Source organism: Melospiza georgiana, chromosome 15 (assembly GCF_028018845.1).
Source record: "Melospiza georgiana isolate bMelGeo1 chromosome 15, bMelGeo1.pri, whole genome shotgun sequence".
Taxonomy (NCBI): Eukaryota; Metazoa; Chordata; class Aves; order Passeriformes; family Passerellidae; genus Melospiza; species Melospiza georgiana.
The window spans coordinates 17391409-17418893 of record NC_080444.1 but is presented as its reverse complement, the minus strand read 5'-3'; the positions used below and the strand labels follow the sequence as shown (position 1 = coordinate 17418893).

The 27485-nt window shown below is 44.6% G+C and overlaps 1 long non-coding RNA gene across 1 annotated transcript in view; it reads left to right on the top strand.

Moving 5' to 3' along the window:
* The window catches only part of LOC131090009 (uncharacterized), a 34731-nt gene extending 7533 nt beyond the window's left edge, over positions 1-27198 (top strand). The window contains exons 2-4 of the long non-coding RNA XR_009115285.1: positions 7163-7321; positions 20943-21041; positions 25869-27198. This is a non-coding gene — a long non-coding RNA (uncharacterized LOC131090009). The remainder of the gene's footprint in view (positions 1-7162; positions 7322-20942; positions 21042-25868) is intronic.
* The last annotated feature ends 287 nt before the right edge of the window (positions 27199-27485 follow it).

Genomic DNA, 27485 nt, shown 5'->3' with positions numbered 1-27485 from the left:
GAATTTATTTATATAATGACATCTGAAATACAGGTATGACTGAAGTGCCATGTGAAACAAGAGCTTTTTGAGAACTCTCACTAGGCTTGTAAAAGAGAGAAATGCAATTTTTTTCCCCTTTCTATACTTGCAAACCCATTTTGTTTCCTGCATGCACTGTAAAGCATCCTCATATATCCAGCTACTCTGCAATTAGTTTCAATCTGTGAATTGTCACTGCACTGTGTATTCCCCATAAACTGGGAAACTTTAAAATTAAAGTACACCATGTTCCCACTTCTCCACAGGAAAACAGCAGATCTTGCATAATATCTGCCTGAATTCAAACTGTGACTTTTTCTTTATGACACTTTCATTCAGAGCTGTCCTTGTCTTGTAGGAGGGGACAAATCCAGGGTAGTTAAAGATGGTAACACGTTTATTTTTGCTACATAAAAAAGTCCATGGAAGTGGTAAGTTGCTCTCAGTTAAGTCAGTGTATGGTCTGTATAGTCAAACATGCCTAATGGGAACATTCCCATATATCCAATGCTTAATTCCCTAAACAAGAATCCTTAAGAGGAAGATGATGGTTGGATTGGACTGGTGGGCTCAAGCAGGGACCTGTGCCAGCACACAGCCTGTTGAAGGAGCTCACTGAGGCACCAAAACAAGTGTCTCTCTGAGGTGGTTTGGGTTGTGATAGATCTTGGTGAGGTTTCCTGCAGAAGGCAAGACACACCTGGAGTCCTGAACAGAGCCATCCCACTCTTCCTGGACTGGAGCTGTGGCAGATAGCAAAGCACTCCAGTGGGTTTGGAATATCCTGAGCTTATTATTTTAAACTAATAGCAAGTTATATCCAATGGTAAATTTGAAAAGTTGAAATCTACTGAAGATAAGAGAATATTTTGTCTTTCAAAATATTCTGATTTATTGGGTAGTTTAGAATTTATAATGTCATCAAATCTGTAAGATCATTCTTCTGTCATCTATTAATACTGTTAATATTAGTCAATGGTAGTATCAGTATTTTCTATGAATGTGTACTCCTTTTTTCAGTAATATCCAAAACAAAGCCACTCTTATAACTCATTTTTTGAAGTGTTTCACCCAGGATCATATGAGTTTCATTACCTGTTTAGAAGTAACATCTTCGTCTGTATTCTGACCTCAGTATCTGAAGGACTCACTGCAGTAGGGAGGAATTGCTTTTACTTGGCTACAGAAAGAATTTAAGTATTTAGATAGCTCAGGTTTTCAAGGCAACACATTAATGTGTATCTTCAAAAAAATAATAATATTTTAAACAATGAAAGATGTTGAATTTTGATGTTAGGAATTTGGAAGACGCTTGGATTTTCAATAGCCAAAGAATGTGACTCTTTGGTTACTGGATAAATTCTTTTAAACCTGTAGATTTTTACAGAAAGTGTTTTTATACAAGCCTGAATTTTTAAACTTATTAATGTGTCTCTCCTGGAATCGTACTGAAAACTCATGCATTTGTTATACAGAAGAAAAATATTAATGTGTGTACAGGTATCTGTGGGGTTTTGTTTTATTTGATCAGCATTGCTGTTGTGTAAATAATGCTTGTTCTGCACAGCTGTGATGTGATTTGAGGAATGTAAAGGTATCTGCCCATGGAAAAAAGAAAGCAGTTACTCAGTACTTCCTGAAAACACTTCAGGGGAGAATCAGAGCCACAGAAGCACACCTGGTATGATAAAGCACAGCATCCGACTGCAGTTCACTGAATTCGCTTGCACTGTTTAATTAATGCTTTTGAACCAGATGCCTGTCCAATGTTTGGGGTTTGGGCTGGGGAGTGCTAGTCTAAAGTCATTTGGAATATGGAGAAGGAGACAGCATTTGGAGGAAGAAAAAAATAAATCATGCAGTTACATTCTGGTCACCTTGGAATACTCTGCAGTTTCTGACAGGGAAGCTGTTCAAAACCTTCAGCCAGATTTCTTGGTGAGGGGAGTTCTTGGGGGAAGGAGCAGGAGCGCTCGCCATGAGCGTGTGGAGGGAGCGGCGGCTGCCGGAGCTGCGGCCCCGAGGGGCTCTGGCTCTGCCAAATACACCGGGCAGCGCTTCGGGAGGGGATCCTGTGCTAAACAGTGCTAAATACACCGGGCAGCGCTTCGGGAGGGCATCCTGTGCTAAATACAGCCAGACAGCGCTTCGGGAGGGGATCCTGTGCTAGACAGTGCTAAATACACACAGACAGCGCTTCGGGAGGGGATCCTGTGCTAAACAGTGCTAAATACAGCCAGACAGCGCTTCGGGAGGGGATCCTGTGCTAAATAATGCTAAATACACCGGACAGCGCTTCGGGAGGGATCCTGGGATCCTCTGTTAAACAAACCAGGGCAGCGCTTGGGTGGGAGCGCTGCGAGGGGAGCGGGCAGGGAAGGGCTGAGCAGCAGCCCCAGGAGTGTTCGGGTCCTTCTGCTCCAGAACAAAACCCGATGTTCCCGATATCCCGAGGACTTTGTCACCGCGGTGATGGCCCTGCAGGTGGGGATTCTGCCTGAACCTGACCTCGGCCAGCTCAGCAAGCCCTGAGCTGGGCCCTGCTGGCCTCCACACCTCTTCCGTGGGACACGCTGGTTATGTTCCTTTCCATAATTCACTGGCATACCATGTTTACTTTTAACATCTTTTTGAAAAGCAAATGGAACTAACTAAAAGGGGGAGAAGAAAATGTAAAAGCTAAATAAGCTTCAGCTTTCAGGTGTTCTGTTTATTTTTCCCTCTCAAAAAGTGTTGATCTCTTGCTCAAGGCAGGTAGGAGGAGTAAGAAAATTGTGTCTTTCCAGTTTTAGCTTCAAACTTTTGTGGTTTAGGCATGTGGGAGTTTAATTATCAAAAATCTTTTTTTTTTTTTTTTTTTGGAACACTTTAGAAAACTTATATACTCTAGAATGCCTAATATTCTGCTGAGAAAAGTAACAGCAAAAATGTTAACAGCTCACTTTTTTATCGTAAGCCCCAGATTTGCTTATCCAATGCTCTCCTTCAGTTCCTCTCAATGTCCTTACAGCACAAAAAAAGTACAAACATACAAGGCCAAAACACTGTGGAGTCTCCATCCTTGGAGATATTCCCAAATACTGGAAAAAGTCCTGAGGAACCTGTCTGGTGCTGACCCTGGTTTTAAGCGGGGGTTGGATGGACAGTGGTCTCATTTGGTTCCTGCCTCCATCTTTAGGATCCTGCTGCTCTTTTTCACTTGTTTTCATGTTAGCTCCCCAAGACATGTTTTGCTTGTGTCCACTGCCTGTGCTTACTGCCCATGATTAGTCAGCTGAAAAAGGCTTCATTTTTTTAAACTTCCATGTTGCAGTGACAAACTGATTATTTTTCCTTCATATCATGTATCAAGAATTAATATTCAAGTCAGCCATTAAATTCTTCATTTGTGTTAAAGAAATGTTATTTTCCATACTGCTGTAATGACATGTCCAGAAGAACTATTGGACAGTTTATGACTCTTAATGTTGATTTGATTTTAATCATCTCAATAGTCTCACCTGTCACTGTATTTCCTATTTTTCTAAATGTTTTATCCCTTTTAAAATGTTGGTATTTGGGACATTATTAATTATCAGACAATGAAATGTAAATTTACTTCCTCTGTGCTATTTGGCCACATACAACCTTGTGAGTAGATTCAAGCATTGCCTTTTTCACTGAATTGTTATCAGTGCCACAAGAACATCTCAGAATAGTAGGGCTCAAGGCTATAAGCCATGTGAGGGGGAATTGTGTTTTAAACTGATTAGAACATACAAGTCATTTTCAGAAATGTTTATAAAAATTAAATAGCTGTCTTTTTTATTTTAAAAATCATACACAAGGAGATCACTTCTCTTTCACAGAAAAAAAAGTATGTGACATTTTTCTCCATTCCCTTTATGTATGTGAAACCTTTGAGACTATCATTGCAGTCAGCTGTAGGACAAACATTCCCCAAATTCTTTTTCCTGAGGAGTGCTCATTCTGGTGCTGAGTAAATACCTTTCTTGATTCCCCACTTTATAAGGAATATGTGTCCCTTCTGAGGCACCTCACTGCAAATCAGCTGTAATGGAAGCCCTCATCCCAGCTTTTATTGGGAGGATAAACACTGCAGCAGTTCCCTTCCAAAGTGTTTACCTGGCTTTCTCACAGCTGACTCAGTGGATCAGAGCCTTTTAAGGCATTCTGCCTGGCATTTTGTCACTAATCTCTGAAAAGCCTTTCTAATTCTCATATGATTAATAGTATAGGATGCTATTCATTGAGGAAAAAGTAAAACATTTTTTTCTGTCTTGCTGCCTAATTTAGATGTTAAATTGCTAAATCCATTTACTTTCCAGTTTTAGTCTCAAAGGCAAATAATGCCAGTATTGAACTACAAGCAGTTGATGGACAAAGAAAATACCACTTAACTCCCTCTCCTTGCCAAACCAAAATCTTTTAATTTGCAGAGATTCAGCAATGTCATTAAACTACTGAAAAACAATTTCCTTCCAGCAGGTTGTTGTCATATTGCTGAGACCAAAAGGCATCATCAAGTCCTCTGAGGTCTTGATGTCTCTTCTAAAAAACAATATAAGCCATTCTAAGATACATGCTCAGCCTGCAATTGAATGAGCTGATGGCTGATTGGAATTACACACATGAGGCAAAACCACACAGGTAACAGAGAAGTGCAGGTAAGGCCCCAAATCTGAAATGAGCACCTGCTAGCAAGGCAGAAACCCAAGGGACTGGTGACTGGTGCCACAGTTGCCATCCATGTCCCCTGCCCGCCCTGTCCCCAGCTGGCCATCAGGGAGGTGCAGAGGGCTCCGTTTGCCTGGCAGAGCTGCAGAAGTGCTGCTGCTGCTCCCTGCTGACACACCCAGAGCTGGAGGTGGTGCCTGTGCACCCACGACCTGCTCGCTTCGTGATCCAATGATTTGTACACAGGACATGGAGCTGAGTGGATCAGAAATGAGAAGCGTGGTTTGACTGCATTTTTACTGATTATACCAAGATTTTTCTCTGTTTCCTTTGTAATTATATCTTTATTCTGTCTTCTCACCCATTTATCTGTCCATAGCCTAGAGCTGGTGGCTCCTCGTTGCTCCTGTTTGTTCTATTTATTTGGTTGGCTTGTCTCACTAAGATTTAGTGAGAACATTGTTCTGCAAAGCACAGGGTTCCACATGCCCAAAAGAGTCATTCAAGGGAGTTTGCTTGACACTCCCTGTCTGCAATCAAAAGGAAAAATGAGCATAGGGAAGCATATTTGATATATAGTTATGGGCAAATTTAAGTAGCTCTTAACACTCCTATCAGATTCTCATGAGCAAATGATAGCGTAGACCTGTCTGCTGTCCTGCTAAAATCACTTACTGTCAAGTGTAAAATACCTACTTGCACAGTATCAGCATGTTTAGAACTACTGCTGTTTTGTAAAGTGATGATAGTGATTCACTTTGTATTATTCAATTTAAAAAGAAATAGAGTTAAGCACTGGTTAGGAAATACAGCAGAGCCCTCCTATGAAATATGTATTTTCAAATCTCTCACTTGTTGTTATTGATGGTGATTCAATTCCACCATGAATTGCATTTCTAGTTTATATGCGGGACTGTTTTGGTTAGGAATGCAACAGTACCGGGTTCTGTGGCCTTGGCTTTGTGAACACTCAGCTTTGGACTCAGCTCTGTTCCAGCAATGTCCTGCCCTCTTGTACCACTGAGTTCAGCCCTCAGAAGCTCATGGGTCCTGTGGAGACAGAGCTGAGAGGCTCCAGCTCATTTCTGTGAGCTGTTAGGTGACTCCCAGCTCCTGCTGCTGAGCCAGCTGGTTGCTTTGGGAGATCAGGCCTTAGGAGACTACTTCTTCTCTGGCTAAATGTCCCTTTAGTGTTTCCTCCAAAACACCCTTGGCAAGATGCTGTTTGGATTTAGATGGTGAAGGGTTAATAGTGTCAGCACAGAGCTCAAAGTGTTAAATAGACACAGATCAAAATACTCCGGTGTCTAGAGGGATGTGTTTAAATGAACACTGCAAGGTTGGCAGGCCTCCAAATTAGCATAGCTTAAAGAATTCAAGGTACATTTAATTGGATCCTTCTAATCCCTTTTCCCTTAGAATGAGCATTTTAACAGTTTAATTCCTTTTGCAACCCCCACATCCCTTACTCCAGTGGCCCATCTAAAATAAATACTGTGAACTATAAAAGGCCTAGAGAAGTTCTTGCTGAAGCTAGTGGCAACAGGATGGAGCCCTCAACACTCCGCTCGTGGGGATGGGATGTTTGGAACTGCAGAGGGTATCAGGGCTGAGCTTGGCACCCAGCAGGTTCAGCTGCTGCCTGCACGAGGAGCTTCAGGGGCTGTGCTGGGACGGAGTTGGCAGCTGTGGAACAGGAGTTACAGGGTGGGGGCTGGAGGCAGCACAGGGGCTGTGTCTGGGTGCCCAGGGAGTCCCTTGGGTGCCAGGTCGGGAGGTGGCAGTGGGCAGGGGAAGGTGCCCCACTGTTTGCCAGAGCAAGGCAAGGGAAGAGTGCATGAGAACCACAGGCCAGGACACTGCTTTTAGTGTATTTGATACACTTTGGGCCACTTCAATTACTCATGAGTAAGTGAACTGACTGACTGGCTGTTTGTGCTGACCTTTTTACTGACTTCAATGACCCTTGGTCAGTGTTTGGCACCTGACATGGACTGTAAGCTCCTTGGGCCACAGAAACACTGGGAAACCCTGGAAAACAGCTCTATTGGGTTTAACCCTTTCCTCTCAGTAGGCAGATCAAACCAGAATTTTAGTTTCCAGGAATCTGCAGTCTTCTCAATGTGAAACTGCATACCAGTAAAATGTCAGCACTCGTCCTGCCAGAGGATGAGCAGCCAGTGTTCATACGGTGCTGAACGAGGCTTGCTGCAGTCACAGGATCTTTCATGTAGATATCCCACGACATGGTATAACATGAATAACCAGTTCCCCAACAGCAAAGGGGCCTTAGTAAAGCAATCTTCAAAGCTGCTCAGCCCCTCTGCCAAAACCAGACTGGGTGATTTATCATCTAGCCTAATGTCAAATAGATTAAACTTGGAGCTCTCGAAGTACTGTGAAATGCCATTATTAGTTATTTTTTTATGGAAACAATTACAAAACTGTTTCATTTTTTACACAGATACAATTGTGTCCTCCAGCTGCTGAGCTACTTTAGACTACATTGTCACCTGCTTCTTCGGGCACTAAAGACAAGAAGACTCTCAGAGGTAGAGACATTTCACAGGATGGACAGGGATTGCTCCACTTCATGCAGCAGAACCCAGAAGTTCTACACCAGGTGAATTCACGTCTTTTCTGTGGGGTATTACTATATTTCTGAATTCTCCTGGGTTTTGGGGTACTTAACACCAGGTAGCAGCGGCTGTTTAGTGACAGAACAAATCTCCCCACTCTGGGATGCAACCCCTGAGTAGCTTCAGCTGTGTTCTCATGACAACCAAGGACTGAAGTTATTTTTTGTCACACTGAACAATGTAGGCCCTGTACTTGTCTGTACAGCATCTTACAACTGGGTGTTTCATTTTTGCTGATTAAAAAAAATGTATGTGAGATCATCAATACATTTCTATAGACAAATGGGAAGAAAAGTCTCTAAAGTATTTTAGGAGGAAGAAGAAAAAATTCTGGCATTGAACTACACATTTTGGTAATGAAATGTGCAAACTGAATGTCTATATGCTGTCAAGTTTGAATATTTTATTTTGCAGTAGATGACTCACTGGGATTTTTTTTTTCTATTAAAGGTAAATACAATAGAAATTAAATCTCATGCTTCTGAAAAGGAAGTGGCCTCTGTAGTGCTTAGGAGAGATTGCCCCTTCTCAACTCCCTCAGGTTTTCACAGCCCAAGTGCATTACTGAGAGACCAAGATGTTCATAGCTACAGATCTCCACATGCCACATGCCCTTAAATTCTCACTAAACTATTTGAAAATGCTGATTTACAGGAATCTAATGTGGTGGCAGAACTGCCATTTAAGGAGGTGTGTTTCACAGGTCAGGAGGCTTTTAATCTAATGCAAATGACGAGTGTGATCATTTGTGTTTCCCTGCTAGCTGGGTGTCATTTGTAAAAAGCCTGGCATGCAGTCACCAGTTGTTGTTGGCATTTGCTTGCTGTTCTAATTGAAGGTGAAAAGGAACTAATGGTGCCTAATATAATCCTGGCACTATATTCCGAGAATATTAATGGTGTTTATTATTGACATCATTACCAGAATAGGATGATTCCCTTGTCATATTACAGGTTCTTATGTTTTACACGCCTGACAGGGCTTTCCTGGAAGCAGCAGTGGCGTTTGGGGCTGCTGGATTGCTCCACACTGCACCTCACATGCAGTGATTGAAGGGGCAGAGCAGCAGGCTGGTCCATTTGTGGCAGTCCTGATGTAATACTTTGTCTGTTAATATGCAGTAATCTTTCACTTTACAGCATATGACTAGGCAGCGATCTGTCTTTATTAACTTCAGATTCTGCGGAATACGTTATATTTATTTTGAATGCAGGCTTTCACATACTCTTTTAAATATTAATGGCTGGTCTCCAGCAGTCAGCATAAATATGATTTGCATTAGCACTAGTCATATCATATTGAGTGCCTTTGATGTCAACTATTCAGGGTACTAATATCTGACATCATCTCCCGAGGTCACTGACAACTTTGACCTTTATTCTCATGCACAGTTTCTATAGTCTCAGAAGCTCTTTTGAATTGATTTGAAATTTTGACTCTTCCCTTTATGAGGCAGTAAAATTGATAATTATTCAGATGGGAACTGAGTACTGAGCAAAAAATCAATTCCACCCGCTCTCTGCTGCGTATAAAATTACTTCTGAGTCTGCCGGACTGAACGGATGGCCAAGGTAAAAGCAGCAGGCAGGAATAGTGGGGAGGATTAGCTGGACAAAACTAATAGCCTAAAGGGATGGCTTTGGAGATGAGGGAGTGTGTCGGTTGGGGGTTATTATTAGCAATGATGGGACTCATTGATCATATGTTTACATCAGGTTTCCATTGGGTTATAAATCAGCCCTGAATAGAAGCGGAACCCAGGGCCTGGTGCGCTACCGGGGGCACGGCGTATTAGATTATTCTCACTTTCACACTCGGATGAAAAGTGAGACATTGATTATTCATTGGCTGGCCATTAAACACTGGGTTTATGGACGATTTGACTATCATAGAAGCTAATGAACAAGACTGCTGCTTCCTAACCAGCGGTTTCAGTTTTCAGGACATCTGTTTGGTCTCAGTAATGCATAACCCTGTTAAGGAGCGGGTCACAGACGCTTAACGGCGCTGAAACCCTGCGGCCTGCTGCCAAACCGTGCTGCACTTTGGAGCTTTGGCGGCTCCGTACCTGCGCCGCTCCCAGCGGGGGCTCGGGGCTGCCGTGACAACGACCGGCCCCGCTCGGGCCCCGCAGCGCCGCCGGTGTGCCCCGGGCCGTGCCGTGCCGGGCCGTGCCGGGCCGGGAACTCGGGCAGCGCCGGCCCCGCGGCCCCGCCCGGCGCGCCCAGGGCACGGCAGCGGCTCCGCCGGCACGGCACGGTACGGAACTGCCCGGCACAGCCCGGCCCGGCACGGCCCGGCACGGAACTGCCCTGCACGGCACGGCCCGGTACGGCACGGAACTGCCCGGCACGGCACAGCCCGGCCCGGCACGGAACTGCCTTGCACGGCCCGGCCCGGCCCGGAACTGCCCGGCACGGAACTGCTCGGCACGGCACAGCCCGGCCCGGCACGGAACTGCCCTGCACGGCACGGCCCGGTACGGCACGGAACTGCCCGGCACGGCACAGCCCGGCCCGGCACGGAACTGCCCTGCACGGCCCGGCCCGGCCCGGAACTGCCCGGCACGGAACTGCTCGGCACGGCACAGCCCGGCCCGGCACGGCCCGGCACGGAACTGCCCTACACGGCACGGCCCGGTACGGCACGGAACTGCCCGGCACGGCCCGGCACGGCACTGCCCGGCACTGCCCGGCACGGCACAGCCCGGCACTGCCTGGCACGGCACAGCCCTGCACGGCACAGCCCGGCCCGGCACGGAACTGCCCGGCACGGCACAGCCCGGCACTGCCCGGCACGGCCCGGCACAGCCCAGGGTGGGGGCCGGGGCCGAGCGGCCGTCCCGCCGGAGCAGGAGCGGGCGGTCGGTGCGGGCCGGGCCCGCGGGCGGCGGAAGGGGCCGGGGCTGGGCAGGGGCGGCTCTGCGGGCCCGGGGCCCTCCCGCAGCAGGAACCGCCGCCCGCCCGGCCGCGAGTGTCCTGCGGCATCACTGTCACCATCGTCACCATCATCATCATCATCACCATCATCATCCCCATCATCATCATCCCCATCACCCCCATCGCGGCCCGGCCCGAAGCTGTGGGATCGCCCCCCTCGATCTTGCCTTGCTCCCTCACGTGTGACCCACAGCAGCGCGGGGCTTTAATGGGGTGCTGTGACTGTACAAAGAGGGAGCGACAGAGAACATGGAAGTGAAACAGCTCCGTAACGCCCAGGAGCAAGCTCCGGCATCCCTGGGAAACTCAGCAGTGGCTGCTGGCTCTGGCCGTGCCCGGGCTCGCAGCCTGAGCTCCATCTGCAGAGAGACCTTGGTGAGGGGATCTTGCAGCCACACCCAATTAATGTGGGAAGTAATTTCAGATGTATGGGTAGAACACAGTATTAAGTTTACTGCACTCAACTATTGATGTTATGTTCTGTTCTAAGCACTTTGATAAATAGTTTTTTAAAAAGCTCCTACTTTGTCATTTTTCTCAAATTGAGACTTGAAGCCTCTGCTGCTTCACTTTATAAATGAAAGTGTAATTTTTGGTCTTAAGAAGCTACCTTTACCTTGTCTTAATGCTGATCTTGCTGAACTCTACACATTAGGCTGTTAGCTCAATTTTTGTGTCGTAAAATACTATTCCTTTTAGTTCTTTCCATGAAAAAAAGTCGATGAGTTTTGTGGCATCTTTCACCTGCAGTTCTAAAAATGTTTATGAACAAGGCAAAATAGGTAAAGAATTCTTGCTTGCATCTCTGAAATGATTCTGTGCTGGATGCAGAGGGGATAAGAAACAGGATTTCAGTGGCATTCCAGTATTCACTTTCTTTGCTGGGTGTTTCCTGGGCAGGGATGTAAAGTGCAGGGAGGCCAAGTGAGGGACGGCAGTGCCCAGTGGTTCCTTGCTGTGCACCATTTTCAGGAGGATCACTGAGCTGGGTTTTCCATGAGCCTGAGCACTGCAGCAGGGTTTGGGTTCCCCAGCCATGGTTGCTCCATGTCTCAGCCCCAGCGCTGGCAGAGAGGTGCTGTGGGGCTGGGGCTGTGGGACCAGCCCGAGCTGAGCCCTTCCAGGGGTCACCATGTCAGGGGGCAGCAGGTGGGCAGTGCTGCAGGAGGGGACGGTCAGCAGGGACATGAGGAGCGCCAGCATTCCCTGCCAGAGGAGAATCTGGGGGAATACAAGGGCTGGAGAGGGACCTCTGGACAGGAGTGTCACAGTAGGTAAGAGGGAAGGTGTGCAGGTGAACAAAGACCAGAGCCTGGAGCCAGGAGCCAGGATGGGATGGGAGGTGCTGGGTGGGAAGAGGGGCTGATGTCCTGAGGAGCTTGCCTGGGCTGCCCAGTGACCAAGGCCCCAGTGATGGGAGGCACCGAGTGAAGCAGCACGACAGGCACTACCTGCAAAGTGGAAACCAGGAAGCAGAGGTGCCAGTAGCAATGAAAAGTCAAGTGGCATTACTACAATGAGAAAGTATTACAAATTGCAACTTTCCTTCTTTCCCTTTTATATAGCGAAATAAGTGATGTTTTTGTTTTTCAGATAAAGCTCAGTGCTGTATACAGCTAGTGTGGAGTTATGCACAGTAATAGAGATAAAAACCTGCAGTGGAGCTCTGTTTATAACACGTGCTTCATGGCCCAGGCAGCAGCACTTACACATAAGCACATCACAAAGAATCTAATTGGCACTGGCAGGGGGTACTGGTGTGCAAGACGTTGAGTGCCTAAGACCCTTGCTCATATTTGTGAGCATATACTTCATCTTAAGAGCAGATCAAACCCACAGGTGTGATTGTTCCTATGCTTAAAATCAAATGTGTTTAAAGGCTCAGCTGAATCAGGAGGAGGGTGCTCAGCTTTTGCTGGCTCAAGGCTTGAAAGTTGTGATAAAATAGTGAGAAGGATTTTCCCTGGGACATCTGTTTCAGCCTCTTAGCCCAATTTAAAAATGTTATCCAATACAACCATAACTTTCTTTATTAATTGAAAGGGATGGCGACATACCAGCTGTAGCCAAGCCAGCAGAGATTTGGGTGGCTAAGCAACAGAAAAGGCATCATATTGAGTGAGCCAAAATTCAGTCTCAAAGTCATTTACTTTAGCCAGTGACAATACGTTTAGACTCTAGTGTTTCGATTTGATTGATGGTTTAATATCATATATAATCTTTTTAATGAAGGAACCCATTTAAATATGTTAACATTTGCACTAGTAGTCTCCCATGTACATAACTGCATTTAATCATTACTCTGATTGTTTTTGTGGTTGTGTAATTTGCATCAGCAAAATAACTATGTCAAAGCTGTGTTATATTAATGAAAGCTACAGTTGCTTCTCTTTTATACGTGCTTCTTACTGTGCACGTATAAAAACGGCAGCAATCCCAGTCCCAAGTATATTGCTAAATGTATAGTTATCACTGTGTGCTGTCAATTAACAAACGAAAAAATTAATGAGCTTAGTGTCTTTTCTAATTCCACTTTGTTTAAAGCCTCATTGTGATTCGTTATCATGTGAACTGAGTAATTTAATTTTAAGACTTTTAATGTTAAAATACATCATCATTAGTGATCTATCGGAAGATTTCACGGTCTTAATAATGGCACTAAATCAAATTGGGGATCCCCTCTCAATCATCCGGGCTTTGCTGCAGTTGGCAGAGCGGTTTTGGGCCGGGGAGAGGTCCCGAGCACGCTTTGTACCAGCCCGGAGCGCACAAAGCCGCGCACGCTGCGCGAGGTGCGGGCGCCGCAGGGCCCCGGGCCAGGCAGCTGCTCCGTGTCTGCTTTTGTTTATCCCTTGCTGGTTTGTGTAGCCTTTAGGCCAGCACATGAAACAATCGCTTCTACAGGGTCAGCTGCTGGTCAGAAGCAAAGCAAGAAAAGGCTTTGCCTTAAAACGCCTCAGCCGTCGTTTCGGCGCAGCTGGCACCTGCTACTGGTGCGCAGCGGGAGGGTTAGGGGTCAAAGAGGCAGTTGTTCTAAACTCAGTGATGGCTTAAAGGGACTTGTAGATTAATCTGCTTTATTAACTTCTGTATATTAGATAACTATTGCAGTGAATGACAGTCCGTCTTTCTGAATAAGTCCCTTCACCTCATTCTCTTTTAAATTGGCTTTTGAGTAATGAATATTAAATAGAATACATTTCAGGGTAATTAAGTGGAAACATTAGGATGATGTTGTTTTACAATCATATCTATAAGTTTCTTGTGTATTTATCTTGCAATATTACTATTCATTGCTTTTTGCTAGCAGAACAAAAAGCATAAATGTTTCAATTAAACGAGAGGAATTGGCTGTATTTCTCACTAAACTCGTGTCTTTGTGCTGCATAAGTATTTTCAAAAAGCAAATAAGTTTAGGGAGAAGTATAAAAATGTTTTATTCCTTGTTTACTCCCTGCAATGTAATACTTTACTTGGAAATGTTCAATTTTTGCTGGCTGTGGTTCTGTTATGATAATAAACACTAAGAGGTGCTGGTTTGGGGAAGGTCAAAAAATATCACTGTTCCATAGAATCTAACTAGTGATATGAATAGCACCAATAATTCTGTAAAGTTCACATTATAATTCAAAATCCAGTTAGAAGTGATGCTTGCAGTCTGGAAAGAAAGCAATATCTTTGCAAAATGGATAGGGAAAGGTAACAATCCATTCTGTGATCTGCTACTGGCAGATTTGCCATGTGAGTGATGAATCTCGCTGTGAATGAACTCCCTCCTCCATTTGGAAAAAAAAAAAAAAAAGTAAATTTAAAATTCTAGAATAGCTGCAGCTTACAAAGATGTTAATTGCTGTTGGATCTGAAGGCAGCAGCCGAGATGGTGCTGGTGTGGAGGTCCAGGGTTGGATGAGGCAGTTCCTGGGCATTCTGACTGGGAGTCAGAGCAGAGACAGGTGAGGGTTTGTGCCCAAAACTCTGTAAGTGACTGGCAGACCCTAAATATGTGTCCCACTTAACCTTGGCAGATGTCTGATTTTCAGGGCTCTGGAACTGAACCTCAGAATACACATTTTTCATGGGCTAATGCTGTTGGTTTTGTCTGTTTGTGATCCTGAGAGATATTTGTGTGCTCGAGATGTCTTCTGAAGTCATGACCTCCAGCTGGGTTTTATTCCTTTGGTGCGTACTCAATTGGAGTTTTTACTGAGAATTGAGATTCTTGAGTATTTGCATGTCTTTTGCATGTCTCCAAGAAGCTTCACAGCTTTAAAATAAAATAGAGTTTTAAAAAAACCAATGTCACAATGGCTTGATGAGATCTGAGAATGCTGTTACCTTCTGTCAGCTTAGCACAGCATTGTCTAGGTAAGCTGAGTTTAACTTGAAGAAATCCTCCCTTTGCTTTGCTGGGCACATCAAATGAGAGATTTGAGTGTCTGGAAGAACACCACACACAAAGGGCTGCAGCAACATGGGCTGTGACCTCTCAGTAGAACCATGTTTTTGAATTCATAAGTCGTTTTCCTTTAAAGAAAAAGAAATAGAAAAAATTAAAAATGAAGTGTGTGCAACCATTCTTTAAAATCTTTTTAGCATGACAAGTAAAGTAATCTTCCATTGATACTTAAAAGTCCATCTGCAGAAATTCAGGCAGAATGTTAGAGAGATGCAATATCTATTGAAATGCTGAGTGTCAAACTGCCAGGGTAATGTATTTAGTATGAAATATAATATTCAGTGCATTTTGTTTTGATGACTGCATGAAATAGCCGTGTGCTCTTAGCCTTTGTTGTTGTTGTTGTGAAAGATGATATTCACTGCCAAGTGTTGGTGGCTGCTCAGGACACAGGAGCAATCTGCTTATTACCAGCTTTATCATCTGTCTTTGTGTTTATTTGCAAAAGCTTTGGTTACAGTTCAGTTCATCAGGATAACAAAAACACTTTTAATTGTTCCACAGAAGAAATTAGAATCTATTTATGAACAGTTTGAAAACAGAAGAGGCTTGCAATCTGTTAGGTAATGGGTAATTAATACTCATTTTAGGCTTTTTAAGTTGTGTGCTGGTCCAGTGCTCTGCTGGAGTCAGCAGAGGGGTCACTGTGCCCTCCAGACCACCCTGGCACAGTGGGCACAGCCCAGCTGCTCCTTTCTCCCACCCTCATTTCCTTCAAGGGGTGGTTTAAAGCCCACCCTGCTTCTTGTCCCTGCTAATCATCTCCATATCAATTTATATGGGTAAAATAATTACCCCTGTTCTAATTGTCTCTGGTTATTGTTGCTGTGTGGGGGAAGCCTCTGGCTCTGCTGCTGGCATGTGTCCATGGAGCTGAGCCCAGCCTGAGCCCACTCTGAGCCTGCTCTGAGCCCAGCCTGAGCCCTGAGCCTGTTCTGAGCCCTGAGCCCACTCTGAGCCCACTCTGAGCCTGCTCTGAGCCCACTCTGAGCCCACTCTGAGCCCACTCTGAGCCTGTTCTGAGCCTGCTCTGATCCTGTTCTGAGCCCACTCTGAGCCTGTTCTGAGCCTGTTCTGAGCCCACTGAGCCTGTTCTGATCCTGTTCTGAGCCCACTGAGCCTGTTCTGATCCTGTTCTGAGCCCACTCTGAGCCTGTTCTGAGCCCGCTCTGATCCTGCTCTGATCCTGTTCTGAGCCCAGCCTGAGCCTGTTCTGAGCCTGTTCTGAGCCTGTTCTGAGCCCGCTCTGATCCTGCTCTGATCCTGTTCTGAGCCCAGCCTGAGCCTGTTCTGAGCCTGTTCTGAGCCCACTCTGAGCCTGTTCTGAGCCCACTCTGAGCCTGCTCTGAGCCTGCTCTGAGCCCAGCCTGAGCCTGTTCTGAGCCTGTTCTGAGCCTGTTCTGAGCCTGCTCTGAGCCTGCTCTGAGCCTGTTCTGAGCCCACTCTGAGCCCACTCTGAGCCTGCTCTGATCCTGTTCTGAGCCCACTCTGAGCCTGCTCTGAGCCTGCTCTGAGCCTGCTCTGAGCCTGCTCTGAGCCCAGCCTGAGCCTGTTCTGAGCTCACCCTAAGCCTGCCCTGAGCCCTTGTTGTAGGGCTACCCTGAGTGTTGTTGTAGGTGAAATTGAGGTTCTGTCCTCCCAAGAGGATAAAATAATGTGTAACTCATCACTGGGGTAGAGGTGCTTGCCGGGGACCCCAACTCCATCCTGTGTCACCTCTCAGACAAGAGGGCTGGCTGTACAGACAGAGAGAGGCTCTCACTGTGGGGACTGTAAAAGATGTGAGGATCTTAAGATGATTAAGGATCCTCAGAGATGAGCCTGTGCTAGAAAGCCCTGAACCTGTCTGCTTTGTCATGTGCTGCTAAAAGCAGAGAGGAATGGGTAATATTTTTTTTTTTTTTTTTTTTTTTGTGAAGTTCTGAAAGAGCTCAGCCCTCTGGTACATCAGACCATCCTGAAATTTCTGTTATGAATTATGACAGGTTGTGCATTCCACAGGTCCCAGTTAATCACAGTCCTGCCATCATTAAAAACAGCTGTAGCACCATATAGTTACAGCCACTTGTTTAGAAATAGCTGAATCTTAAATAAGCAGCTTAGATTAATACAAAATGACAGTCTAGTAGCTGTAACTTAAAATCTCTGCATGCTACCAGCTAAAAAATGCAGATTAAGGATTGATATCACAATCTTAAATTATTCCAGCCTAAGGTGGAATAACTTGCTGTCTAACAGGGAGCACAGATGGATAGGCAGGAAGAAGCTGTGCAGATACATGAGTTTGTAAACATCTGTCAGCTACAGCAGGTACCCAGATACAAAATCCTGCACTTCAGGCAGCGCATGAGCATGTGACATTCAGCAGAGGGTTTACATGAAATTCTGCACAGACAAGAGCAAGTCAACACGCCCTGGAAGGTAATAATTAATGAAATATATCCTTCAGAAGGAGGAGGGATTTCATTCATCAGGCGTTGTCAGTGCTGCTGCTGTTAACTGTTCTGCTCCCAGAATGTGATGTAACCAGCCCTTGGACCAAGCAAAATTGCTCCAGCCTGTGAGACTCAGTGCTTTCCTGTTGGGCAGTGTGCACTGGCCACTGGCATCACTCCTGCAGCTGTGCTGGGTGTCAGCATGGTCTCCCCTGACAGAGGTGCACCCAGTTCTCATGAGTGAGACTGGATGTGTGACAGTCCTTCTTGGAAAAAATTCAGACGCAACTGCAATTTGAAAATAACACATTCTGTCATGTAGGAATGGGGTCTCAGACAATGACTGTTGGAAAACCTGCTGGGGCAGGGCAGAGCTGTGTTGTGAACAGCGCAGGTGCCGGCTGTAGCTGCTGCCCCGCCCAGCAGAGCTGTGGTGGCTCCATGGCATAGCTCAAACCTCTGCTTTATAATCCCATCAACGCCCTGGAGGGCAGACCACTGCTGGCTAAAGGTGGGGAACCGGGAGGGGAAGCTTTGGGAGGAGCTCTTTGCACTCCTGCTCTGGGTTATTGTGTTATTAACATAAGAACCACAATGGCTCTGGTGCACATGGCAGGGGCTAAACCTGTCCTGAGGGTGTCCTGAGAGTGCTCATGCTCCTGTTTAGATACAAAGCCAGCTCTGACCTAAGTTCACACACTCTTATTTTAGGACTATTTCTGCTGGCTGATGACTTGGATCTGCTTCAAGTGAATTCCCACACTCAGCCTTTTGGCCAGTTCTGAAGATGTGTTGGGAAATGCAGAGCTCCACATTCCCTGTAGCTGCTCCTTTTTCACATCACCCTTTTGGGCACTGGGAGAATGGGAGTCTCCCAGCAGGATGTAGAACTGCTGGGAATGCCCTGTGAGAGACACACTTGAAGAATATTTCAGTCCATCAGCTGCTGGCACATTCTGGTTCATGGTGTGCAGTGTGTCTCCCAGATGCCTTGTCCTGGCACCAGGATTGGGTTTTTTCTCAGCCATTTGCTTAGTTCTCATAAAAGCAGGCAAAAAGGGCAGTGCCTGTTGAACTGTTGCAACAGAGGTACAGAATTGAGTCCCTCACACTTTTTAGCTTCAGCTGTTGAATCCTGAAATTTTAGTTACTAATGTTTATTTAAATATATACACTGGAAGTGTGCATAAAGAGGGTGAAATGCTACATACTCTGAGGAGAATCTGGAGGAATCTGGTCTGGGGGGGATGCCAGGCTCGGCCTGAGGGCGGTGGAAGGCTCTGGAAAGGGCTCTGGATCCATTGCCTGGGCTCATGGACTGCCCGTGTTTCCTCTCCCTCCTCCTGCCACAACCCCTCTCTTCTTCCTGTACATGTCATGGAAATTGGCACCAGGATGGAAGGGACTGGGGAGGGAAAAGAAAGGAAATATGAAAGTCATAAGGGAGAGGAGCTGCAGTGTCACCAACCTTCTGTGCTGCTCTGGACAGCTTGATAATATTCTGTCTTGGACTAATGTGGTTTCATCATGCAGGGGAAAAGGCACGTGGTTCTTAAACTCTTATATATTACAAAGCTCAGCTGATGTGCTGTTTCTGACAGTTAAATATTTTTAGTTCAGGAATAATGGGCTTATTCTTGCTTTCAAGATAAATAAAGGCTTTATTTTCTGCATTTCATCTGGAAATTTTAGCTTTGAACATGAAAAATATCAATATGAAAGCCAAACTTTCTAGTAAATAAATATTTTAAAAAACAGATTAAAATTTAAAGTAGTTAATAATCCTGGAGTATTGAAATCTTCCTAGTGTTATTAGTAAATTATGATCTGTTTACTGATAGAGGAAAAATTGGTGATGAAAGAACTAAGAATTCCAAAGGACATTTAAATTAGTAATTACAGATCTTAAATTAAGAGCAGACTCCAAAGCTGGAGCTTTAAAAACCCACCAAATCTGATATGGGGAAAAAAAAGGTGATTTTTCAGATCTGAATGGAAACAATGAATGCTATTAGCAGACAAGTATTTTGTTAAAATCTGTGCATGTTCCCTTCTAAATCCTTTGTAAAGAAATACTCATAGTGCTTTCTCTGGTGTTACTGTAATGGGTTATTTGCCAAAATGTGGTTTTTTGCAGCATAGTAAAGGATCCATCCAAACATATGGCAAAGAGAAGTGAGTTACAGGACTTGCAGTGTTGCAAATGTTCTGTTGATAACCTGGCACAGCAAAGCAGCCTTTGCAATGGAAGGGCAGATTCTCTTCCAGCTTCCTTGCTTTATAACTTTAAAAGTGCTTCTGTCCCAACAACTGGCTTTGTTACAAGCTGTGAAGATGAAAACCTAGCGAGGAATGAATTAGAAGGAGTCATAATTATTCTTCATGTTTGGAAAACAAGCCCCTATTGGTGCTTGTGCAGAGGTTTGGAATAGTTTGCTCTGGTTCCAAAGCAGAATGGAACAGTTTTTGGCCTCTGAGTAATGGAGCACAATTGGTGTCATGCATAACTGTGAAATCAAGTGAAGAACTGGCCTTTCCCATGACAGACCATGTGTTCCTAACCTGGATGCTGAAATGATTTGTGGATCTCTGTGTTCCAGGTGATTTGTAGTGCTAGCATTCATCATTTTCATTTAGTGAAACATGCTGTTTGACTTTGCCTTGGCCAGTTATTACAGGCTAGTTTGCAGTGTGGCAGCTCTCTGGAGACCCCACTCACAGCTGCTCATTGGCCTACAAGAAAGGATTTAATGATTTTCTACTTCTTCTGTGTTTGGTTTTAGGGTGTGGATATTTTATAAATGTGAGTCAAACTATTTACTGGTGACATTTTACAAGTTTTCTCTCTGTTTAATCTCTAAGTAATGTTTTTAGGTTTGTATATGTTGTGGCCTTTGGCGTTTGGGACTATCTCAGAGCATTTTATCTTTAAATGGATTCCATCGTTATTTTGTAATTTCTTTGTACAAGAATGGTGCCAGTCACTAAGAAAAGTCTTATCCTTCCCAGCTAGACACACCAGAGGTACAGGAGGAGAGCTGAACAAGCAGAGGGCTCAGAGTCAGAGCTTTGTGGGGCTCTAAGGCAAAGTGAATTGTGCAGCTTCTGCTTAGGTGCCAGCAGAACATAAGTGTGTGTGCTGCTGGATCTCAGTGCTTTACAGAGATGAGAAGTGGCTGTATCCCTGCTCCAGAGCTCTGTAAAGCAAGTCAGAGAATAAACTCAAATGTCTAAACTCTGAGGCAGGGTGGAAAGGGTACAGGTTTAAAGACCTTTTGCTGTAATCACAATTGCCTTGGTTGCAATAGGGGGTGTTCCTCTCCAGTCCTGGCAGTGTCCTGCACAGAGAAAGTTGGATGTGAGAAAACCAGAACCTTGAAGAGCAGCCTGGGTTTTGTCTCAAACTCATACAGATTGCTGGGCACACGTGTTGCTCTCTGGAAATAGTGTGACAAGGGGGAAAATCCTGGAGGGAGCTTCAAAGCCTGTACCTCAATTAACTCTGCTCTAAGTGTCAGTTCACACTTCAGGTTTTATTCAACTTTGGCTTTAGAGATAAGCCTGGGCAATATTTTTTTTCACTTTCTTCACTTGGTAGTTTTGGTTATAGAAATATTTGTTTGGAAGAAGGACTTTTGTAATACCATGTTCATATAGGAATCATCAGTGATTTCAGCAGGATTAGTAAAGGTTTCATGCATTTTTCCTTCTCAGCACATCATAAAGCTTAACAACAGCATCCATGTTCATGTAAACTGTCTGACTCTTCTTTCAGGTGATGTCAGTCCTGATGATCACCATCATCTTTGGAGACTGAAGAAACCAATGGCCTGTGTCAAGATTGCTGCTTAGACTCACACTTCTTAATGAGAAAGTGAATGTTTAGGAAATTCTGCCTGATCACATGCCAAAATAGTAAAAATAATCACTACACATAGAACAGAGCTGCCTGCTGCACTCCCAGTTGGCATCTCCGTCCCTGGTCCTTGCTCCATTATGCTCATGTTAGGAATGAAGAGTGGATTTCAGCCCATGCACTCTGTAAGCATCTTACAGATCGTTCCCAGAGGTTGAGTGGGTCCATTTCGATGAAAAATCCTCTCAAACTTTTACCTCAACCTTTACACCCAACCTTCGATCGTGCAAGGATATAATTAACCTTTTCCTAATAAACTTTGTTTTCGTATTTCCAGAATTAAGCAGAAGTTATGCAAGCTCCTCAGGCTTTTAGACAGAAAGATAAAACAACACCACCAAGCAAATCACATCAGAAAAATTGCTTCCTAGAAAAATAGTTAACCAGTTTCCTTCTCTGAATGGTTTCCCAGGAACAACTGGCTTTGGGGGGGATAATCTGAGTGCTCACACTTAACTACTGGCATTGATTGCAGTTTGGGTTGTGTGCATCTGTGGCAGACTCTGTAGAGCAGGAAATAGGCTGCAATTCACCCTTTCAATAAAATCTAAAGCTGTGAATTTGGATATGCCCATCATGTTTCCCTGGTGACTTCCTAGGGACGCTGTTCTGTGGGATGGGAGCCCTCTGAGGGACAGCCTTGATCCAGAGGTGTGCGTTGTTTGTGTGGCAAGGGCTTGTTTCTGAGAATATTGACCTGTTGTCTGTGCCTTTCTGCAGAGCTGGCTCTAACTTTATTCTGAATTGCTTTATCTCCTGGGCACTCACAAGCCTCAGTGTATTACTGCTTTGGAGAATGAATTGTCTATACAATAAGAGAGCGCTGGAAAAAAAATCAGACACTAAGATTAGCAGCAACCGCATACATTAAAATTCAAACTGAAATCCCAGCCATGGAAGGAAACTAATAGAAGAAGAAAATATATCAAGAAGAGAAGCGCTGTCTCATCATTCACCTGTGCTGAAGGATCCAATTTTAGCCATATCTAACAGCAATGTCATTCATCTTCTTGGTGTGTTACTGTGATTTAAATCCAAGCTCTATAAGAGAGAGCAGTTCTTTTAAAATGATTGAGAGGGAATAAGGGTAAATTCAGTGTTTAGGAAAACTTTATGACATCACAATATTATACTTTACAGATGGAAGCAATATTTTCTACTTTGGAAGGAAAACTAATCATTTTCTATCTGCTCTGAGTCACTGCCTCATTATAAAAGTGAGATATAAGTAGTTTTCTGCACTCCCAATCTTGTTCAAGACGACACTTTTGTTTATATAATGCTTCTGATTTATAGTTCTTAAGGATTAGCCTGACTACATATTAATTATATGGTTTTGATGCTTCGATATAAGAAGAAATTAAATATTTCACTTGAAGATAAAACCATGGAGCTGTAAATCACAAGGAATAAATTTGTGACTATCAGAATATTCTTTTTACTGAAATTAGACTAGTTCTAATGATTATGTGTTTTGCTTAGCAGACATGGATATGTATAAGCACCTTTACTTAGGAACAAGTCTTATATTTCTTTTGGAAGAGTGATGAACAGGAAATAGGATTTGCAATATTTGTATTGCCCTTTTTGCATCAAGGTTATTTATTTCATGTTGAAAAAAAGTAGGACATGTACTTACATATAACTGTAAAAGTAATCTTTTCTTGGCTCATTCCAGTGCACTGCTGATTTATTTATTTGGAATGGCTTCCTTTACTTCCTTTACTGTCTCTACAGTTCTTGGGAAATAGCAAGCATGCAAGTTACCAGATCTTACTGCTCCTTCCAGTACTGCTTTTTTGTTTTCATGAGATCTTCTTTGCCCATAATTGATTTCCAAAGGAAGGCATCATGTTTACTGGGGGACTCAGAAAAATTGGGATTGAAACATGCCTGCACCAATAGGGTTAATTATGCCAAAATGGAACCATACCCACAGCCCACCCTACAACAGCCCTGCTCTCTTGAGGCAGCAGGAGCTCAGTCTGGACTGGCATGTTTGGGAAGCCCAGGGCTCAGCACAGCTCCGTGGTGGTGGCACATGGATGCCATGGGATGCTGTGATCAGGAAGGGGACACACAGATGTAATTCTTTGCTGTTGCCTGGGGATGCTCTTAATGCTTTCCATTGTGGGGTTAAGTTCTTGGAATGCCTTTTTTCTAAAAATCACTTGTGGACACTGGCCAAGGTCTCAGGATTGTGGCCTTCTCTAGTCTGGACTCTGCCCTGGTCACTGTTGTTGAGGTTTGGGTTTGGGGTTTGGTGTGTGTTTGGGGTTTGGGGTTTGGTGTGTGTTTGGAGTTTGGGGTTTGAGGTTTGGTGTGTGGTTGGGGTTTGGGGTTTGGGGTTTGGTGTGTGTTTGGGGTTTGGGGTTTGGGGTTTGGTGTGTGTTTGGGGTTTGGAGTTTGGGGTTTGAGGTTTGGTGTGTGGTTGGGGTTTGGGGTTTGGGGTTTGGTGTGGGTTTGGGGTTTGGGGTTTGGTGTGTGTTTGGGGTTTGGGGTTTGGGGTTTGGTGTGTGTTTGGGGTTTGGGGTTTGGTGTGTGTTTGGAGTTTGGGGTTTGGAGTTTGGGGTTTGAGGTTTGGTGTGTGGTTGGGGTTTGGTGCAGGCAGGTCCTGTGTCCTTCACACCTGCTCCCAGGGGATGTTCAGAGTGGTTTGAGTGTTGCAGGACCCAGCTGGGATCAGCTGCTGCCTCTGCTCCCAGTGCTGCTGCAGGGGCAGCAAACATGGTGACACGGGGGATTGCTGGTGTGAGAGGAACTGTCCTGGGGGCATGAAATTGGCCAAGGAGACATTAAACCAAATACTCCCTCCACAACTGTGGAGTTGTCAGGGCTTAGCCTTAGTGTTACAGTTTTATTACATTTTCTTTCACCGTCCCATATTTTTGCCTATGTACAGACAACTGTAATTTTGATGATAATGACATGCGATTAATTTGGGATTTGTTTAAGATTTAAACTGGTTTAAACCTTTTTTTTTTTTTTTAAATCTGGCAAACAAATCCCAAACTTCTGTGCTTTCTGACGCTCTGTGTGACACCCTACAAGTTACATTAGCTTCAAAAGTCTACTACATTTTGCATCCTAAAAGCTGATTCTCAGCCTGCCTTTGACAAGTTCTCGCGTTACACACCTGAACTTTGTGGAATACAGGTAATATTCCTCTGGAGTGCAATATCAGACTGCTCAGGAACCTTGCCAGGTACGTGGGCACAGGTTCATCAGAATGGTTCATTCTCCTCTGAATAATTGTCTGTATAAGTGCTTATCCCAGGGATGTGCTGATGCCCAGGGCCATGACTGAGGCTGTGACTGACACAGCCAATGTAATAAAGGCTGAACAGGGTTATTTGACTTGCTTGGCTGTGGTAGCAGGGTGGTGGGCAGCACTACAGTCCCCTCCTGTTTCATATTTCTAAGCTAAATCAACATTCTCGTGAGGTGCTAAAAAGTTCTGCTTTAAGTAGCCTGTAACTGTGCCAGAATATGATGGGAAGAGAAATACAGGAAGTGATGCAGATGCCTGAGCTTCCCAAGAGCCCAGAGCAGATGGCCCAAACTGGCACCACCCTAAAAAGGCTTGAGGAGTACTCGAGGATGCTGCTGCCACCTCTCCAGGGTGTGTTGGAGCTGGTTGGGGGCCAACACCCACTGCTGGTCCCACTTCACCTCAGCCCTGGTGGCTGTTAGCTTTTCTGTGAAGCAGGAGGCTCCTTTTAACTGCAAATGCTTAAAATTGAGCAGAAATCAATTTCCATTAGTAAGAAAATAAGCACAATCATTTAAAAAATAGGACTAGAATAAAGAATAACTTGCTAATTGCATCCTGTACCTGCAGACAAGCCCCAGCTCACCCCACTGCTCCAGACACCCCCGTGCAGTGGAGGCAGGCAGGATTATTGCCTCTGATCTGGCAAAGAGACCTTTGCTGAGATCCCATCAGTTTGCAGGCACCTGTCCCCACAGTCCTGTGCAGGAAGGAGCCCTCAGGAGCTGTTTTGGGGAGACTTTATTAGCTTGGCTCTTGTGAGCCAGCAAAGCCTGACACAATCACAGCAAAGAGCATGCAGGCAACAGACAAAGAACATTTGAAAAACTCTAAATGTGGAGTGCAGACACATCTGGTACTTTAAATCGTTTCTGTGTGGGTTTTGGATTGTTTTGGTGTTTGGGTTTTGAAAAAATAGAATCACAGAATGGTTTGGGTTGGAAGGGACCTTAAAGATCAGCCAGTTCCAGCCCCATTGCCGTGGGCAGGAACACCTGAGCAAACACCCAGATTTGGGTGGGGACAAACAGCAGCCAAGGTGCTCATTCCAGGGTAGGAGTTCATGTCTGGGCTCTGAGGTGTCCTTCAGTGCCAGGTGATGTTGGCAGACAGATTTCACACCCCAGCTGCAGGTGGTGAGCTGTGCAGAGGGGTCTGCTCCCACCGGTCACCAGCCAGGCTGGACTCTGGCATCCTCCTGAGGGGGAAGCTGGGGCTGGCCTCCATGGCACATCCAAGGAGCCCTTGGCTGCAGCCTGGGGAGGAAGGACATTTCTCAGCCAGGTGAGCTGGGAAAGCTTCTGGCTGCAGTCATTTCTCTGCTGGCTCTCAAATGTTTCACTCGCACATCACAGAACTGGCTCTTGAGGGCACCTGGTGATTCTGCTGCTGAGTCTTCCTCTGGTTTTCCCTCAATTTAATAAACATTATAGTTTCTATTTTTACCATCTCTCACAATGTATCCCCCATAGTCAGGTCTCCTTTAACCAAATGTTTGGTGTCTGCTTTTCCAGGTCACTCAGAGCATGCTGGAGAGAGGTGGCCAAAGCTCTGCACTGCAAAGGGGCCTCCAATCCCAAGGGCGTGGACCTGATTTGACAAGGACTTTGGAAACAGAAAACTGACTGACAAACCCTCTTGGAAAGTGCTGGGACGCTGTTGTTTGTTAGAGAGATTTTTTACTCTTGTGAAAACTATTTTTTAAGATATTTTCTGCATTTTTCAATCTCTAGCCTAAATGTAAAGATTTATAATAGTGAAAACAATGGAAAATCAGCCTTACTTTGAAGAATGTTTTCAGCCTTTCTTATCAAAATTTATAATCCTGTTGTTTTAGCAGTGTAAAAATAGTGTATAACTAGAGAAAAAAAGGATATGCATTCATTCTGAATTTGTGTCAGTTCATGATTCTCAGTTCTGTACATAATAGTAAATAATATCTCATCAGTTCAAACCTCTAAGCTCACTCTTGAAGACACATTTGTTTGAAAATGAGATGAAAGCCAGTACAAACTTTATATGACACCTTTTCAAACTATTTTTCTGCAAAATGTTCTATATTTCTTTGTAGCACAGGTGGTTAATGACAATGAGGACCACAAAGAAGACTGAAAACAAGCATTTTTAGGCTATAAGTGTAGCAAGAAAATTGAATGTTGCACAGAGTGGAATGAGAGAGGATGGAGCAAGACTTAGTGAAGTACTGATGTGTTATTTCACAAGTACACATTTTCCATGTCTTTAGAATCAGGAAAAAAAGAACCACAGAAGAAAATGGAGGTGTTATAACCCTTTACAAAGCATAAAGTTTATCCAAAACTGCAGAAAAGAGGAAGAGACTTACACTGGGGAGCAGTGGGTGTCCTGTGCCGGCCAGGAGGGGCTCTGCTGGCTGGGGAGATGCAAAATGGATTGAAGGAAGACTTCATAAAAATCAGAACCTCTTAAACCATAACTCAGTGTATTATGTGGAAAAGCTATTATTTAATGTGTAATTACAAACTTGCTTTGGGATTGAGTTGGATTTTCCATTATTTACCTAAGGAAAAAAAATTTCACATATTTGTCATGTTTGCTGACATTTTTGAATTCAGTAACATTTCACCACTGCTTAGATAAGAATGGGAATTATTAATTGTGGCCAACAGGGAGAAAAAGTTCACACCTGTATTTCTTACAAGGCTTTTCCAGCTCTCTTCTTTGCAATTGTTACTTTTCTGCACATTTTCAGATGGCAGAAAGTACAGCTGGAAGGAAGGTGTTTTGTCAGTTCGCTGTTCACATTTGAGCTCAGTTCAAGAAAGGATTGCAGCCAAAGGCTCTGAGCTCCAGGAACGCTGAGCATCTGAGGAGTAATCTGTGGAGGTAAAGTGACACATGGAGGCTACAGAAATCCATGGAGATTGAAATCCATGGAAGTTACAGTAATCCACAGAGATTGCAGCAATCCATGGAGGCTACAGAAATCCATGGAGATTGAAATCCATGGAAGTTACAGTAATCCATAGAGATTGCAGTAATCCATGGAGGCTACAGAAATCCATGGAGCACGTCTAATGCCTTATGCATTTTTTGAAAAGGCATAATTGCCTTGAGGGCTTTGGAATTTTTTTTTCTCCTTTAAAGACAGT